At 34.7% G+C, this 17,815-nt stretch overlaps 2 long non-coding RNA genes across 2 annotated transcripts; one reads left to right on the top strand and one right to left on the bottom strand.

The window, feature by feature from the left end:
* The first annotated feature begins 2,531 nt into the window (after positions 1-2,531).
* Positions 2,532-3,046, top strand: LOC121804722. Its single transcript, XR_006051203.1, has 2 exons — positions 2,532-2,701; positions 2,792-3,046. It is a non-coding gene; the product is annotated as an uncharacterized LOC121804722 (long non-coding RNA).
* Positions 3,047-8,765: 5,719 nt separating this feature from the next.
* LOC121803381 lies at positions 8,766-9,592 on the bottom strand. Its single transcript, XR_006050977.1, has 2 exons — positions 9,328-9,592; positions 8,766-9,107 (listed from the first exon to the last, which is right to left on the bottom strand). It is a non-coding gene; the product is annotated as an uncharacterized LOC121803381 (long non-coding RNA).
* Positions 9,593-17,815: the final 8,223 nt, after the last annotated feature.

The following is a 17,815-nucleotide window of genomic DNA, read 5'->3' on the forward strand; positions in this document are numbered from 1 at the left end:
GACGGACAATTTCTATCATCTCCTCCACGGAATCCGGTCCAAGAATCTTCCTCTCACCGACTTCATCCCAGTAAAGTGGTGATCTACATTTCTTTCCATACAGATCTTCATACGGGGCCATGTTTTATAGTTGCCTGATAACTGTTGTAAGCAAACTCTATAAGTGGTAGTACTGGCTCCCAGTTTCCTCCACGGTCGAGCACTACAGCTCTCAACATATCTTCAAATGTCTGGATCGTTCTTTCAGATTGCCCATCCGTCTGCGGATGGAATGCTGTACTTAAGTTCAACCGATTGCCTAGCTCTCGCTGCAGGCTTATCCAAAATCTAGAAGTAAACTTTGACTCACGGTCTGAAGTGATCGTTACCGGTACTCCATGTAAGCGTATGATCTCCTGCACATATATCTGGGCTAACTTGTCCGACCCATACGTGATACGGATTAGTATAAAGTGAGCACTTTTGGTGAGGCGATCTATAATCACCCAAATGGCAGTATTCCCTTGTTGGGACTTTGGCAGTCCCGTCACGAAATCCATCGCGATGTGTTCCTATTTCCATTCTGGAATTTCCAGGGGCAGCAACTTCCCATAGGGTCGTTGGTGTAGAGCCTTCACTTGTTGACACGCCAGGCATCTTTCTACAAACGACGCTATGCTCCTCTTCATGCCATCCCACCAGAATTGTTTCTTCATATCCTGATACATTTTTATACTTCCAGGGTGAGCAGTGTATGGTGTTTCATGTGCTTCACTCATGATCTCATTTCTGAGTGCCTCGTCCTGGGCACACACAATCTTCCTTCAAAAGTGAGGGCGTTATCCGCCTCTTCGCAGTAACTCTCCTCCTTTTCCCGTCCTCACTTTAAGACAGATTTTCTCCAATGCTTCATCACTCCTTAGAGCCTCAACGATTCTGGCCCTTAGGTCTGGTTCAATCACCAAGGTGGCGATCCTACTTTCCACCGTCCCCGGTGCTCTTACTACTTCCAATCACATCTTGCCAAACTCACGTATCAGATCTTCATTTTGTGTGAGAAAAGTGGCCAATTGGGGTGTAGCCTTCCTGCTTAAGGCGTCTGCCACTACGTTTGCTTTGCCTGTATGATAATTTATACCACAATCATAATCATTTACTAATTCGAGCCATCTGCGTTGTTGCGTGTTCAAATCCTTTTGTTCAAAGAAATACTTGGGACTTTTGTGATCCGTGAAAATTTTGCATCGAACTCTGTAGAGATGATGTCTCCAAATCTTCAAGGCATGTACCACTGCCGCCAATTCCAAGTCCTGTGTTGGGTAGTTCAACTCGTGCGGCCTTAACTAGCGTGATGCATATGCAATCACCTTGCCATTCTGCATCAACACGCATCTGAGTCTGATCTTTGATGCATCTGTGTACACTACATAACCTGTTCCTGGTTCTGGCACGGCTAGGACTTGTGCGGTGGTCAACTTTTCTTTTAACAGTTGGAAATTTGCTTCACATTCCGGTGTCCAATTGACTTTAACTCCTTTCTTGAGTTGTTGAGTCATTGGTCTTGCTATTTTAGAAAATCACTCAATAAACCTCCGGTAGTATCCAGCCAAACCTAAGACACTCCGAATTTCATTAGGTGTCTTTGCCGACTGCCAACGTTGTACTGCTTCCACCTTTGCAGGGTCCACTCGGATCCCTTCTGCCGTCACTAGGTGTCCAAGGAAGTTCACCTCGTTAAGCCAGAACTCACATTCGCTAAACTTTGCATAGAGCTTCTTGGCTCTTAACGTCTCCAAGGTGGTTCTCAGATGTTCCTCGTGTTCCTTCTTGTTCTTCGAGTAGATGAGCACACCATCTATAAAGACTAGGACGAACTTGTCCAAGTATGGGTAGAACACGTGGTTCATTGTGTAGTGACCAAAATTTAGCTTCATATGAGGTCGGATGGATTTTTGGTGATTTTTACAAAATGACTGCGCAGTTCTGCCAGATTTCTGTCACGTTAAAATAATACTTGTTGTCAAGTTTAAATGAATTACATGATGCATATGTGTTAAGGAACTTATTCTATGATGAAGTGATGTGTTGTTCGTTGGTGTAAGCTATGGTGTGTTTCCTTGTGTTGATGAACATTTGGGATGGGTAAATTAAAGAGACGATGGAAGGAACGTTAGCGCATGCATGATAATTGTTGTGATGAAAGGCTGATTGTATTGTGGTGTTGACAAGGGTTGTCGTGGGTACGTGAGCACAAGGAACGAGGGTTGCTTTGAGTTGTGTATTGTGTTATCTAAATGAGCGAGGTGGACTTTCTTTAACTAAACTTTTTTAATTTTCCAAAATATGATTGTGGAGCTATAAGGGTGGTTTAAAGTGTTATGTCATGCCATGGATTGTTTTGATTGAGATTGTGTGCCTGATGCCTAGTTCGTCTGAGTTTACTCCGTTAGGCTATATGGCTATGTATGAAACGAATTCGGGTCTGAGTAGGGCCGCAAACCCTATCAGGCTGTGTACACTGGTGGGATCGGGAGCCGTCCTTGCTAGTCGGCCGGTCTCGTGGGCGAATAGTGTGGCCACACTTTCGTCGCACATGGAATGATGTTTGTGATTGATGGATTGTTGAGAAAGTGGGGAGATTATTTGACTGACCAGTCTATGAAAATGTTTTGGTGATACTCTTGATATTCTTAAATAAACGTAAAAAAACTCGAGTTCACTGGTATGGATGACATAACTGTTAAATGTTTTCGGCATGAGCCCATTGAATACAACAAGTACTCAGCCCTGCATTTCTTTTAAAATTTTGCAGGTTGCGATGGATGTTGCGATGGATGTTGAGTCGGCCTAGGAAATTTTTGGATGCGTTGTGTCTTCATACATAGGCGTCATCATTGACTCTCTTTGAAACCTTATTTCCGCTGCTATACTTTTTCTATCTATGCCCCAAGAGTTCTTTACTTCGTACTATTTTTTGGCATGTCAAATCCTTTTAGATGTTAATCCTTTTCGTAAAGTAAAACAATTGCTCTTTTGGAGGTTAATGGATTTTGATAATTTTTTTCCCCGCCGCTTCCTTTGAAAAATCGTTTATTATAAGTCTTTGCACTAATTGATAATGAATTTATGACATTAAGTTTCTTTAAGCTAAAAACTCGTTTAACTTTTAATGAACTAATTTTTTTTTAAAGCTATTTGAGCCTTTCTTATGAACTGTCGTCCTTAAATGTTGTGTTTATTGCTATCTTGTGGTCACGATCTCCTCGTTTATAGTACCCCTAGTATGGGCGGTCGTGACAGAAATACTTAATCCATTTGTCAATCATATAATATAAAACACACATCAATTTAGGAGAAGAGCAAATATTTTTCATCGCATTTGTAAAACCAAGTGATATATACATGCAATGCTCTTAAACACGAACAACAGTGCAATAATAAACACCTGATAATTCAACAGTCGCATCTTTGAAATATTTGAACAATTTAAATAAACTCACGCTATGATTCCAACAACTATGCGACATATATAAATCAGAAACGTGATAGGTTCTAAAAAAATCACACAAAGAATCTTTATGCGTCAAAGTAGAATTCAGATAATCATATGTCGAATTCCATCTATGAGACACATCCATGGTAAAATTCGTATATCTTACCTTCTTTTGATGACAATACTTCTTCCAAGCTTTGCCAATAGGTGGCTTTTGATGGATTAATCTAACTGCAGTTCTAATAGGACTAACATGCTTTTGCCATAATTTAAGCGCATCTTGTACCATAAATTCAAAATATGACATATGTATCTTTGATGAAAATACTTACAACCAATAACCGGAGCACAAGCCGCAATCAAGTCATTAATACTTGTAGTATTAGCAGTTGCATTATCAAAACCAACAGAAGATAGCTTATTGCATAATTGAAATTCATTCAAAACTTGAATAACTAAAGAAGTAATTTCGCATAATTGAAATTCATTCAAAACTTGAATAATTAAAGAAGCAATTTCGGGTGCAGTGTGTGGTGTCTCAAATTCTCTAAAACCAATCAAACGCTTGTTCAAAGTCCAACTATTGTCCACAAAGTGAACCGTAATGCCCATGTATGAATGTCTATTAAAAGAATCAGTCCATACATCTGAGCAAATGTTCACTTTGTGTCCCAAGTTGAGTAAATAACGTGATAATTCAACTTTTTTCCTCCAAACATTGTCGAACGGTAGGTTGTTGAACGATCATTCGACCTACTCTTTTGACAGCTACGTTCAAACCACTTTGCATAGTAACCTCAAATTTTTTGTCATCATAAACATTAAAAGGAAAATGCTTCATTGCAGCCCATCTAGTCATAACGTCAGCAAAATTTTTAGGATCATATTTAAAAAGAGGCGTACTTGACGAACCTGAACCACCAGGTTGGAAATTTAGTTGGGTTTGGGTAGAGGCAGTGCCACATTCTATCAGATGCTTTTTCACCAAATGACGGTGGAGGGTGCCATATCCCCCACCACTTGCAAATTTGTAGACTTTATCACAATAGTTACAATATATATGAAACGTCGATTTCTCTTCTTGAGAGAGCGGATCATTAGGACTTGGAATTACCACTGGGACCTTCTTGTAGTGTTTAACAAAAATATCAAATTTCAATGCTTTTTTAGTGGGTGGAGGGGGATGCATGTCCTCATTTCCGCCGGTGCTAGACGGAATACGAGAATGAGATATATCATCATTGTTGTCCGAGTCCGACGATATAGACACATCGTACTCGTCATCTTGCTGTTAGGAACTACCACCGCCCCTGCCCCCACCTTGATGCATTTCAGCGAGTAGCATGGCGGTCCTATGATCTTCTTCTATCTATAAATATTATATAAGTTGAAGTTTTAATTAGGAACACAAAAAAAATTTAAAAACTCAATCTTATGAAATTATGAATTGTAAAAATAATTTTATTTTTTAGAACTTAGTTGCATGTGTTCAGCCGCCACTCGGGAAACCACTTCCATAACTTCTTGACGACTAGGTCGCTTTAATCTTTGGGGACGACTACTTTGATCTTGGGCAATTCCTTTGCCCCGATCACCACGTCCCGGTCCACCACGAGAAGAAGACATAATGCAAAATGAAAGTACTATGGAATATGGAGTATTGAATAAAGGGTAAATTACGAACACAACAACAAATATAGTAGTAAACAACTTGAGCAATTAAAGAGAATGGGGATAGAGAATAGAGAAATTGAGATTGAGAAGGAAATCCTTGTTAATACAAGAATGGGGTGAGTAAAAATGATGGGGAATGTGGGGTATTTATAGGAGTAAAATTGTAAGAAATTATAAAAAAAATTAAATTTCAAATTCGACCGATTTACCGCCTGAACCAGCGGTTTCGGACTGAATCGGCGGTTCAGTCCACGGTTTCTGACCGGTTTTCAGGCCTATACACTGCCACCTATACGCTGCCACCTGAAAAAGGTCCGGAACCGTCGGAAACCGGCGGTTTTTCTGCACACCTAGCCTGAAAACCTACGCCCTAGCCGGAATCCTATCGTTGGAACCGCCGATTACGGTTCACGCGTTTTTAAACCTGAACCGGCCCGCTTGAACAACCGAACTACTGGTGCCGGTTCCGGTTCCAGTTTGTGAACCGGCGGTCCGGTTCGGTTTGTGCATGCCAAACATTAATCCTCCATCTTCCATTCATTTCTTTTTTTTCCTAATAGTGAAGAGATCCACACAGCTCTAAATACTTTTTCCGTTCCATAGCAGTAGAGTCATTTTGTCATTTTGCCATTTTGGTACGTTCCATATTAGTGGAGTCATTTCTCTTTTTAGTAAAAGTCAACATATTTCTTCTCACTTACTTTACTCTGTTTTACTCTATTATCTCTTCCTCTTTCTACCTTTTTCATTTCCTACTTTATTTCTTAAATCACATGGCGAAAAGAAACGAATCCACTACCACAGAACAGAGGGAGTATAAAACTGAGTATAGATTGAGTTGTTTGGAGATTTGTCTGCTTGAGCATTGTCCTCATGAAGTTGGGGCAAAGACAAGTCGGGTAATGGTTGGGTGTCGGGATGGCCATCCACTTGAATAGCGCATCTGTGTACTACATATCTACCAGGAAAGGTAGACAAGAGGCCGCTATCTGTACATGTTGGGCATTGCTGATCCTTGGGTACCCGATGTCGGGTAATCAATCGTCGGCGTGCTCCGCTGGTTATAGCTCTAGATCGGGTTGGATGTTGGTTGTTGGTCAAACATATTTGCATAATTGTTAATGAATATGTGGAAAGAAAAATTAGAGATAGAATGAAAATGTTGAGAGTTAGGTGTGAATAATTTTTAGATGAATAAGATATTTATAGATGATTTGGGGATGAATTGAAGGATAAAAAAAAATTTAAATATGAAAAATGGAAGAAAAACGGTAATAAATGATTATATTTGGAGAAGTGAGAATTTTTTATTTAGGTTTAGCCAATTTAAAAAAATAAAAATCCAACGGTCGGAAAACGATACCAACTCACGCGGGAGAGAGTGGGCGCCAACGCGCCATGTGACGGGCATGTGGTCCTGCCAAATAGGGCGGTGATCTCGGCGATGGGCTGCTCGCAACCCATCCCGCCAAGATAGCCCAGCTCGCCACAGCATTCACCATTGTGGATGCTCTAATAAATAGAGCTTACAAGATACTAAATCATTGCAGAGACAAAAGGCACATCATCGCAAGATGTATCAATAACTTTATAGCAAAATTTACCCAGTAATCATGACAATGCAAAAACATAAAAGAAACATTAAGCCTAATAAATTATTTCTCCCTCCGTCCCGTGTCACATTTTGCCATTTCGGTCTGTCCCACAGTAAGAGTCACATTTTGCCATTTCGGTCTGTCCCACAGTAAGAGTCACATTTTACTTGTACCATAAATATAAAATCAATATAAAAAAGTGGATTCCATCTTCCACTAACTTACTCCACTGACATTCTATTATAAAATCAATATAAAAAAGTGAATCTCATTTTCCACTAACTTTTCCAATGCACATTCTTTTACCTTTCATAAAACACGTGCCCACACCAAATGTGACTCCTATTGTAGGACGGAGGGAGCATTTCTTTTAGAATTCCAATTGTATACTTCCTTTGTTCAAAAAATAAAGATTATTTTCATTTTGGTATGTCTCATAAAAATAGTATATTTCTATTTTTGGTGAATTCTTTCTCCTAATGGAGTAGACTCCATTATTCACTGCCATACTCTAATAACTACTGTTTCTATGTTTTGCTTCCTTTTAAATTATACACTAAAACTTGTATAGTCCCAAATATCTTTATTTGTATGGGACGAAAGGGTTATTAGTTTGTACTCTCTCCATGAGTATCGTTGATATAAATCTTTTGAACATCAAGATTAATAAATATTTAGTGAGTTAAGTAGACTAGAATAAAGTGAGATAATAAAGTACTGTGAGTAAGGAGTGAACAAAGTGGGAGAAAGAATAAAGTAAGAGATATTAAATGTGTTGGATGTGTTGCTAAAATGGAAAATGAGTCATTTGTAATGGGCAGCTCAAAATAAATAAATACGACTCAACATTAATAGAACAAATGTCAAAGGGAACAATATATAGATAGTGCTAGGTAGCACACATCTTAGGTTGTACTAAGTAGCACACAAATCATTCTCATCTACATTGATATTCAATAATCTCCATTGTGAAAGAAAAATAAGCAGAAATATGAGGCAACACTTAGTACTAGCTAAAACAACAAAAAAAAGGTCTCAAACAAAGTTTAAAGACAGCAACAGTAGTAGTAAGGCTGTTATAAATTAACTAGGCTAATAAATATTTCATCACGATTGAGTACACACTAACAAACCAGCAAGGTTCTAACCTATCATGTAGCCTCTAAACAAAACTAGCCTCTGAACAAAACAGAGAAAATCGCCTTTCGACACAACATTTCTAAGGAGATAGAGGATTCAGAGCAACCCAAATTCAGCAACTAGATCACTTCTTAAGGTTTCAGAATTTAGATAATCTCCACCATGACACAGTTACTTCATAAGCGTGTTTTTTATAAATCATTTCAAAAGTTATATGGTATCGCCTAACAATTAGGCTACATTTTAAAAACCTATTAATATCAAGCATCCTTGTAAATAAGTTGCACCTGAATTGCAAATTTGCAATGCATCCTTAGATAAGCCCTGCTCCCACAGTTTAATGTGGTGGAGGACCGAAAAATTGTTGCTCACATGGCAATCTACTAATTATAAGCACTTTGCTCAACCTTCTTTCTCCGTAACTGAAGAAGAACATACTACTGCAAGATTATAACTCGATTGTCCTCAGGAGACTTCTTATGGTGCATGCAAACAAGGCAAACATTGGATTCCTTTACAATTTATTGACAGACTAGAAGCGAGCGCACATTCACAACGTTATTCACACCTTCAAACTCATAATGGATGAAAGATACTTCAAAATGCACATACCCTTTAAACATATAAGAATTAGAGCTCAGAAATACTTGTAGATATGATTCAGTGGATTCACCGTTAATTTTGAATCCATGGAGAGGGATAACAAGTTCGCATGTATGTGTTTGAGACAGAGCTAGCCACTAAACAAACAAAAGTTTTGCTCAAGAAGATAGTAAGTTTAAACAAGGAGCAAAACCGCTGCAAACATAAAAAGAACTTCACTTGCAAATACCACAAACTGTATTCTACATTTCAAATGTTGTTTCGAGTATCATGAATAAATGTGAAATCAATAAGAAAGGGATATACATTATATACTCTGAAACTATACAAAGAATCATCGTTTCATACCAGCAGCACAGTAGTACATACAATTCATGGTGCTCTACAAATAATAAGTATATAGTAGTATAAATTTTGAAGGGTTCATCATCGAGATTTGAGAATTGATCACACAATTACAAGAAATTAACATAAGAAGATCGACTCTATGACCAATTACAACATTACCAATTGAATTAATCAGCAGAAATCTTAGGCGTTGACGAAACCAGATTCCTCCACAGATATCTACCGCTTGCCATGTCCACGCAAGTCCAAAATCCCTTCCCAAACGCCGTGCAAACCTAATTACACCGTATGAAATCAGGTCTTGCACTACGGAGCTCAATTCAATGGCATTTTTCAATTTTCTATCCCTAAAGTTAATCTAAACACAAATTCAGCTAAAAACTTTTAAATTGCGACTGTGCATTACTTAAACCATCATTCCGAATACAATATTACTCATCCTAGCAATTTGTTGAGAAAAAAATGTAAAATTTGGACATTAAAATGTGAAATTACCTTAGAAGAAAGGGGAATGGAATCAGATGAGTCGGATTCTTCTTTGACGGCGTCGTTTGGGAGGTCAGGCGAGGAATTGAGGTTTCTGAGAAGGAAGAATCCGGCGAGGGTTGCAGAGAGGAAAATCAAAATTATTCTGAGCGGACACATTTCTGAATCCTCTTTCTCACTCCCTCTCTTCTTGATTTAGAAAAATATTGATGAATGTGAATGAGTGTAAGAAAAAATATGAAATTTATATTATAGGTGGTAGTAGTACCTCATCTAATTTGCACTAATCATTTATGCCATTATTGTTTTTAATTAATGTGTTGATTTTAAGTCTAAATTTAATTTCATCATTTTGTTAAGTTAAGTTTCTCTCTAATCTTTGTAAGAGGTGGATCTAAAACCCTTATGCATAATCGGATACCTTTATTTGTACCAAGGCAAATCGTAAAGAAAATCCTTGACTCAAGTTTGGTCAAATTATAATTCATTTTTTAATTTTCAAAAATATCAAATTACTCCATTCATCCGTCATTTATAGTCTCATTTTGATTTGACACGGGTGTTAAGAAATTTTTGAACTTTGTAAAGAAAAACAGAAAAAAATGAGTTAGTCGAAAGCATATCCCGCTTTTATATATTGATTTTATAATAGAATGTGAGTATGCGTTCTATGAATGGTGAGTTCCTTTATCTAAAATGGAAAAAAGCATATGACTAGGAAAATGAGATATTATTTCATACGGTATGTGAGCCTCACTCTCGTTTGATGCACGTTTAACATTGCTCATTTTAATTTATATATTTAGTTTGATTCTAATACATTAAAAAATGTTATTGAAAATTTTAAGTCACAAAATTCATAAAAATCAAAGTTTGATTTGTTATTTTATTAATTTATTTTAAATTATAGAGAAAACGAGTAAATCGAGTCATAATTTTTATGAATTTTGTGAAATTAAAATTTTCAATAACATTTTTTAACATATTAGAATCAAACTAAATATATAAATCAAAACGAACAACGATAAACATGCATCAGACGATAATGATGCTCACATAAGGTATATAGCATACCATTCTTCGATACAAACATATCATAAATAGAAAAAGACTAATTTTTAAATATGATCTAAAATAGAAAATCAGGTTTTCATGTACATATAGCATTATTTGAATTTACAACAGAATGCCAGAAAATTAATTTTTAAGAACAAAATGCAGAGAAATAATTAAGTAGCAATATTCGATAATCGATCAACGCACGAAAGAATCTGATTTCCTATTTAAGAATAAATAAAAGCAAATCACAATGTCTTTCCTTATATTTTAATGGGAAAATAATTGCATATACTAATGTAATAAGAACAGACAGTAACAAATTATTTTGACACGTTTTAAATTCGTCTCACCTATACTTTATCTCTTACTAAAATGGGAAATTTGTGAAAATATATTATACATGTGATGAGTAAAGTATAGCATATCAATAGCTTGTGACTATGATTTTGAGATATTAGTATAAAAGATTTTCTTAAATAGTAAGTATCCTACCTAAATGGTTAAATTGAACGAAATATATACCATTGATTTTATTTTTATTTAAAAAGACATACTGTCGATTTGTAGATATTATTTAAAAAGACATACCTAAATGGTTAAATTGAACGAAATATATACGATATTGTTTGTGTATGTAAAATAACCAAAAAATCACTGTAATGCGGGTGAAGAAAATATAACTGCTACTCATAGGGGACTAGGGAGCATTAGGGCGCATCTTTAATTAGAGTGCTAACGCACACCTAATTTCGTGCTGCCGCGTGGCATAAAAAATGCAATGTTGTAAACACTAAAATGAAATATACATTTGTGAAGCTGTATATGCATTTCCGCATATTGCATTTTGGTTATAGGGAAATTGCATTTTATATTATTGAGTTTTGCATTTTAATATTAATTGTCTACAATGCAAAATAAACTATATGTAAATGCAATTCGTCTATATGTAAAATGCAAATTAAACAGTCTATATCTAAAATGCAAAACTCAACAATAAAAATGCAGTCTGCCTATAACTAAAATACAATCTGTCGGAATCCATTCATCACTTTTACAAATGTATATTGCATTTTAGTGTCTAAAATATTACATGTTTCATGCCATGTGAAAAAAGCACGAGATTGGATGTACGTTAACACTTTAAAATTAGTTAGCATATTAATATTAGGGGTGGCAAAATGGATAGCGGGTAACGGGTAATTTCCACCCAGACAAAAAACCCACAGGGTATCGGGTACCTACTACCCGACGGCGACAAAGGGAAATGGGGCGGGATCGGGTAGTGTGTCTTAGAGTTTTGCAGGTGGCGGGTATACCCGTTAATCCCGATAATACCCGATATTATTAGTATTAGCCATATACCCATTTTTCAATACTTTTTGTTAAATTATTGTTGGGGAACATTGTGGGCTATTATTATTGGAAAATGAAACTTTTAATATTTTTTACACATAATGGTATATTGTTTTCTTTTTCTCTTATAGTAATCAAATCTTAATAATAGTAAAGAGTTCGAAAAGGACATGTGCAAAGCTTCAACAATCTTAATGATTTTACAAACCCAACTTTTAGTTTAAAGCATTTTCAATTGAATGATCAAATTCAGCATACTCAAACTTGGAAATCTCACATTATTAATTATAGAAGCACCAGTTTCGGGTCGGAAATGGGTACCCGCATTGTCGGGTACGGGATACCCGACACCGGTACCGGGTAATCCCGATATGTTGCGGGGCGAGTGCCGAGACAACAAATTTGACTGAAACCAGGTACGGGTACCCGACTTATCGCTGCGGGTACCCGCGCGTACCCGTTTCGCCGCCCTAAATTAATATATCCCACTACTCATAAAGAAAAGTATCTCCAATCCTATTTTAAGTGTACATTTTACTTTTTTTGGATATTCCATTTTAATTGACATGTTTACTAAAATAAAAATATCATTATCTCTAATTTATTAGTTTTTTACTTTACTTTCTATCCACCCAACTTATAAAATAAAATTACATAATATCTCTTGACAAAATATTATACGTATTTTTTCTTTTATATTTTATTATTTTCTCATTTCTCTTGAAATATTATCGTTTATAACACTATAAAAAAGACATCGATTTATGCATTGACGATACAATTAAAAAAAAATTAAAACTTCGTGATGTATTAGTATTATTTCAGGCACGTCTGCCAAAGAGAGTATAAAATTTACATTACTCAAGTGCCAAAAATAACTTGAAACTCTGGAATTAATTAATTCTCTTCTAATTTTGATAATCTATACTAATTTAAAGTGCAAGTTTGATGAAAAGTCCTAAATACCCTTTTTGGAGGGAAAATGAAAAGATGAGGTGTCTGTCTTCTATTCAAAAATAATTTTTTAAGGCAAAAACAATTGGACAAATAATAGCCCAATAAAATGCTAACTTCTTGAAGAAGTTTTAAAACACATTTAAATAGTGCACTAAAATTAAATTTTTTTTATAATTAAGTTATTAAATTTATATATTAATTAGCCTTATATTTGAGTTAAATTGGAATTGTGCTAGAGAGTTTAGTTTGCCTTCCATTTATTTAGGTTAAAATTGAGATTTAATCATTTATTGCAATACTTTTTCTCCGAATTAATTCACAAGCTAAACGACAGCACATATATGTAATGCTTACAATTTCCATCCTATATTTACTCAATTAAAGTTTTTGGTTCTTATATTTTAATTCACCTCTAATTAAACAATACTACTAAATTTATAGATTAAACTAAGGAATAAGGTGACATTATATATATTTAAAATTAAATCTAACTTATAAAGTTTGTATAACTTCTTAATATAAAGAGTAGTGTAAATTCTCACATTATTCAAAACAAACAAGATGCATAAAATCTTATCGTTATTTTAAGTGATAGTAGTAATTTACTTTTTATACGTATATGTGGCGGGAAGTAAGAAATTTATTCTTTCCAATATAAAAAATTCATTTAGTCTTTGGCAATGTATATCAAGTTATGCTATGGTCTGAAATTAAAAGAAAGAAATAAACAATCAACTAAAATGTGATTATTGGATAATACAAATTTTCTAACTTGACTTCTCAAAGAAGTTTTAAATTTATATGATTTAAATTATTCATATATTTAATGTGGATATGTTTAATATTCCATATATTTTTTTCAAATTAATTTTTTATAAATTAAGCTATTAAATTTATATATTAATTTACCTTTTATTTGGATTAATGGCTTGCATAACACTTTCAGTAAACATCTTTACTCACACATATTTTCTTTATTTGTATATCTTATTCTAATTAATTCATACTCTTTGATCATTAGTCACACATCTTATTTTTGTCATTAATTTTATTATTTTTACTTCACTTAGATTATAAATTAAAATTGCATAAATGTTTCATTCACTAGGGAGTAGTAAATTCTTCATTTTGAGTGAGACAAGATAAGTACATTTCTGTTTTTTTAAATCTCCATATTGCTTTCAATTCTTGTTTTCTATATATTTATTATATTTTATATTCATTATTTGAAACTCTTATATCCCGTGCATAGCTAGGGTGTTAATACTAGTATTCAATAAAATGAAGTGTGTTCCATGTCATTTGTCAGTGTCTAATTACTTTTATACGGAACATAATATTTTTATTAATACTAGTGATGAGGCTAACCACATAAAAATAAATAAAAGTCAAAGGTAACGTTGGTCAATACGATTGTCAACATTGCACGCGGAAGACCGAAAATTAATGCACACCACACCTAGCCTAGGGATGTCAAAGCTAGGAACGTTTTAAAAATCGGATCTGTGAATGAATCGGTAAAACTATTAATTTATACAATTGGCCCACCACATGTAAATAATAAAAATCGGTAAACGTACTATTCATTTATAATTTAATTGAACCACTGTTGAACCAGAATACTATTGCAAATATACATATAATTAGATATATAATATTACAAAATATATTAAATTACGTGAATGGCAACATAGTCTCTCCGTCCCATAATATATTAAATTAAGTGAATGGTTATATAGTCTCTCCGTTCCATATAACTTGTAATTTTCATTAATTTAAGATTGATTTTTTTATGTAATTAAAATAGTATTTTAAGTGTAATGAATCACTTAATAATGAAAAACTTAATTAACTCATATATGGAGTATTATTTAAATACCCTAACTATTATTTAAAATATAAATAGTGTAAGTAGTTTAGAACGAGTCAAAATAGAAAAGTACGAGTAATATAGAACAATAATTAATAATATTCCCTTCCTTCCACAAAAATATATAAATATATAAATGCACACTCTTAGCTGACTCCGCTTTTACCCCCAACTTTAATGATATACTAAAATATAAAGAACCATGAGGAATAATATTATATAGCTTTAGGCCAAGTTTTAATGTCTTAATGAGATTGACGTAAGAAAAATTATCAGAGAAAATAGTTGTTTGGGATTATTTTTCCGATCAACCGCGATGACGAGATGAATACTTTCGACACCGTTTCCACATGCACTGAGAATTACTACACTCCAAAAATACATTGACTGATGTGATGAATAGTGACGTATATACATACGAACAAGGGGTACTGATGTGATGAATAGTGACGTATCTACATAGGAACAATGGCGTATCTACGTGTAGTTAATAGTATTATACTTAGACATGAAAGCAAAATTCAATCATAACCTAGTGGTCAGAAATGCAGAATTTCGACCTGGAGGACCAGGTTTGAATCCTCTTTCTGCTCTTTCTTTTCCTTTAGAGCATCCTCATCCGTGCTTTTGCCAACGAGCACGGATGTGGGCCCGGACCCACTTTTACTCCCTGCTCTTAGGCAAGAACACAACACCCACATCCGTGCTCTTCCGCAATGACATGGTCAAAGGTCCCACCATTCTATTATTCAATTTAAATAAAAATATTTCCACAATATTAAAATGCATTAAAAATACCCAAAATACTATTACTAATTACTAAAAAATTAAAAATTACATAATTAAAATCCTAAAAATTAAAAATTTCATAATTAAAGTCTTAAAAATTAAAAATTACATAATTTAAATCCTAGAAATTAAAAATTACATAATTAAATTCATAAGTGGCTGAATTTCATCCAAATGGATGATGAATGTATGTATTTATAGATGATTTGGGGATTAAATTTTTTTTTAAATTTCAAAGAATTTTCAAAAAAGCGGTAATAAAACGACTATATTTTTGGGAATCCGAAAATATTTTTTTATTTTTGGTATTATTTTCAATTTTTTTTAAAAAAAGAAAAAAAGAAAATGCCAACGGCCAATAGAAACACGTCACGTCGCCCTGCTCAGCGGCACGGACGTGCTCGATGCATCGAGCAGCGCCGTGACAACGGCAAGAGCGCAGCGGCGGACAGGGGTGTCCTTGCCAGCGGCACGGACGAACGGACGTCACCGCTGCGGATGCTCTTAACATCTTCCAAGACTTTGTATTTATTCAATGCAATATTTTTCAACTCAATTTGTTAATTTCCTATTTAAGTTTTGTTTATTATTTCAATTTTAATAGATATTCTCTCCATTCATTGCTAACAACTTCTCCTAAAATTTTGTAGTATTAATTCAATACACATTGACATACTCTTGTCAAATTTTATTTTATTTCATATATTTAATATTTGATATTTACTTTGTTCTTAATAATTTATACAATTAACTTTTATATAATATAGTCTTAATAACAAAGTATCTATGTGTATAATTCTATTTGTAAAAAAAATTTATGAAAAAAATAGAGAGAATATTTTAAAAAATAGAAAAATTGTGAAAAGAAAACAAATAGAACTAAAAGGATTAGCTAAAATTTGAAACTTTAAATCGTTGTAATTATTTTTCGCACCCCCATATAAAAAATCTTGGATACGCCACGGGAATGATGAATACTTCCACAAGCAACAAGCCGCTTTAGGTCAGCAAAGTGTTACTACACTCCAAAAGTGTACATACATCTTGCTTGGGCAAATGTCGGATATCTTTGATGAGTACTTGCACGTTGCCAAATCCACTTCCACAGAGGCGTTCGCGACACCTTCGGTGAGGAATATCTTCAAATACACATCACCAACGATTGGCAACAGTTGATTCTTCTTCACGAAGCACGCCACGGCTTCCCCAAGATACATGGTAGCAATGATTGCATGCATTGTCAATAGAAGAATTTCCCCACAACATGGAGGAGGGCGTACACGAGCAGCTAATAGATACGGATTTACATAATTTTAAGGCCTATATTTGGCTTGTTTTGAATGTCAATCATGCAAAATACTCCCTCCATCTACGAAAAACAGTCTCATTTTGCCATTTGGGATGTCCACAAAAAATAATCTCACTTCTTAAAATGGAAATATTTTTCTCACTTTTTCTCCTCTTTCTCATACTTTACCTACTTTTTTCCTCAATCTCTCTTACTTTACCCACTTTTTCTCATCTTCTCTCTTACTTTACCAATTTCTAATTAAAATACATGTCGTCTACAAATGGGAATATTTTTTATGGATTCTTTAATTGCATATTTAAACTCTCTTTGTTCCATTAGTGTTGGAACATATTCCTTTTGGGGATGTTCCAGTATATTTGACACATTTTGTCACGACCGCCCTTCTAGGGTATAATAAATGCGGCGATCGTGACTTAAACGGACTTGAATGTAATAAGGAAAATAGGCTAGGGTTTCATCAAAGAGGTTTGACCAAAGTATTTAATGAACAATTAAGTATAAGAAAAGAAGGTCACGCTTTAGCAATGAAATCCAATGAAGAATGACTATCATAATTTAGGTCAAAATGGCAAGGCTCAAAATAATCCAAAACGTAACATGTCTCAATATCCCAAACAAGAATCCAATGGTTTCAGTATCAACCCAAAGATAGGAGTAACCATGTTTTGGTGGAAGCATCCAAGAGAAAAGTGAAGTCATGTGTGAAGACACGACGACACTCGGAGTTTCAAGACAGTCTCATAAATTTAATTAATTTGCTCAACACCACCAACCGCTCATCGCCGCTCAACCTGCACATAAGGAAAACACATGCAGGGCTGAGTACTATAATAATACTCAGTGGGCTCATGCCGAAAACATTTTCAATAAAAGTATTATTTATCATGCCATACATAAGTAACCATCGGGGTTTAGCTTTAGAAAGGACCGAGGCACTCAAAATCATTTCCCATTGTAAAGTCGACTTATCAGTCATTTTCCCATAGACGTTAACCATATCTACCAATACATGACATGGAATGTGGCCACAAACCAAGTCATTAGACCGGCCAGCCCGTACGCTAGCACACGGTCTACCATAGGTGTATACTAGTCCAAGTAGGGTTTGCGGCCCTACGAGGACCCGAATTCGATTTAGATAATAATGGCATAAAGAC

Source organism: Salvia splendens, chromosome 1 (genome assembly GCF_004379255.2).
Source record: "Salvia splendens isolate huo1 chromosome 1, SspV2, whole genome shotgun sequence".
NCBI lineage: Eukaryota > Viridiplantae > Streptophyta > Magnoliopsida > Lamiales > Lamiaceae > Salvia > Salvia splendens.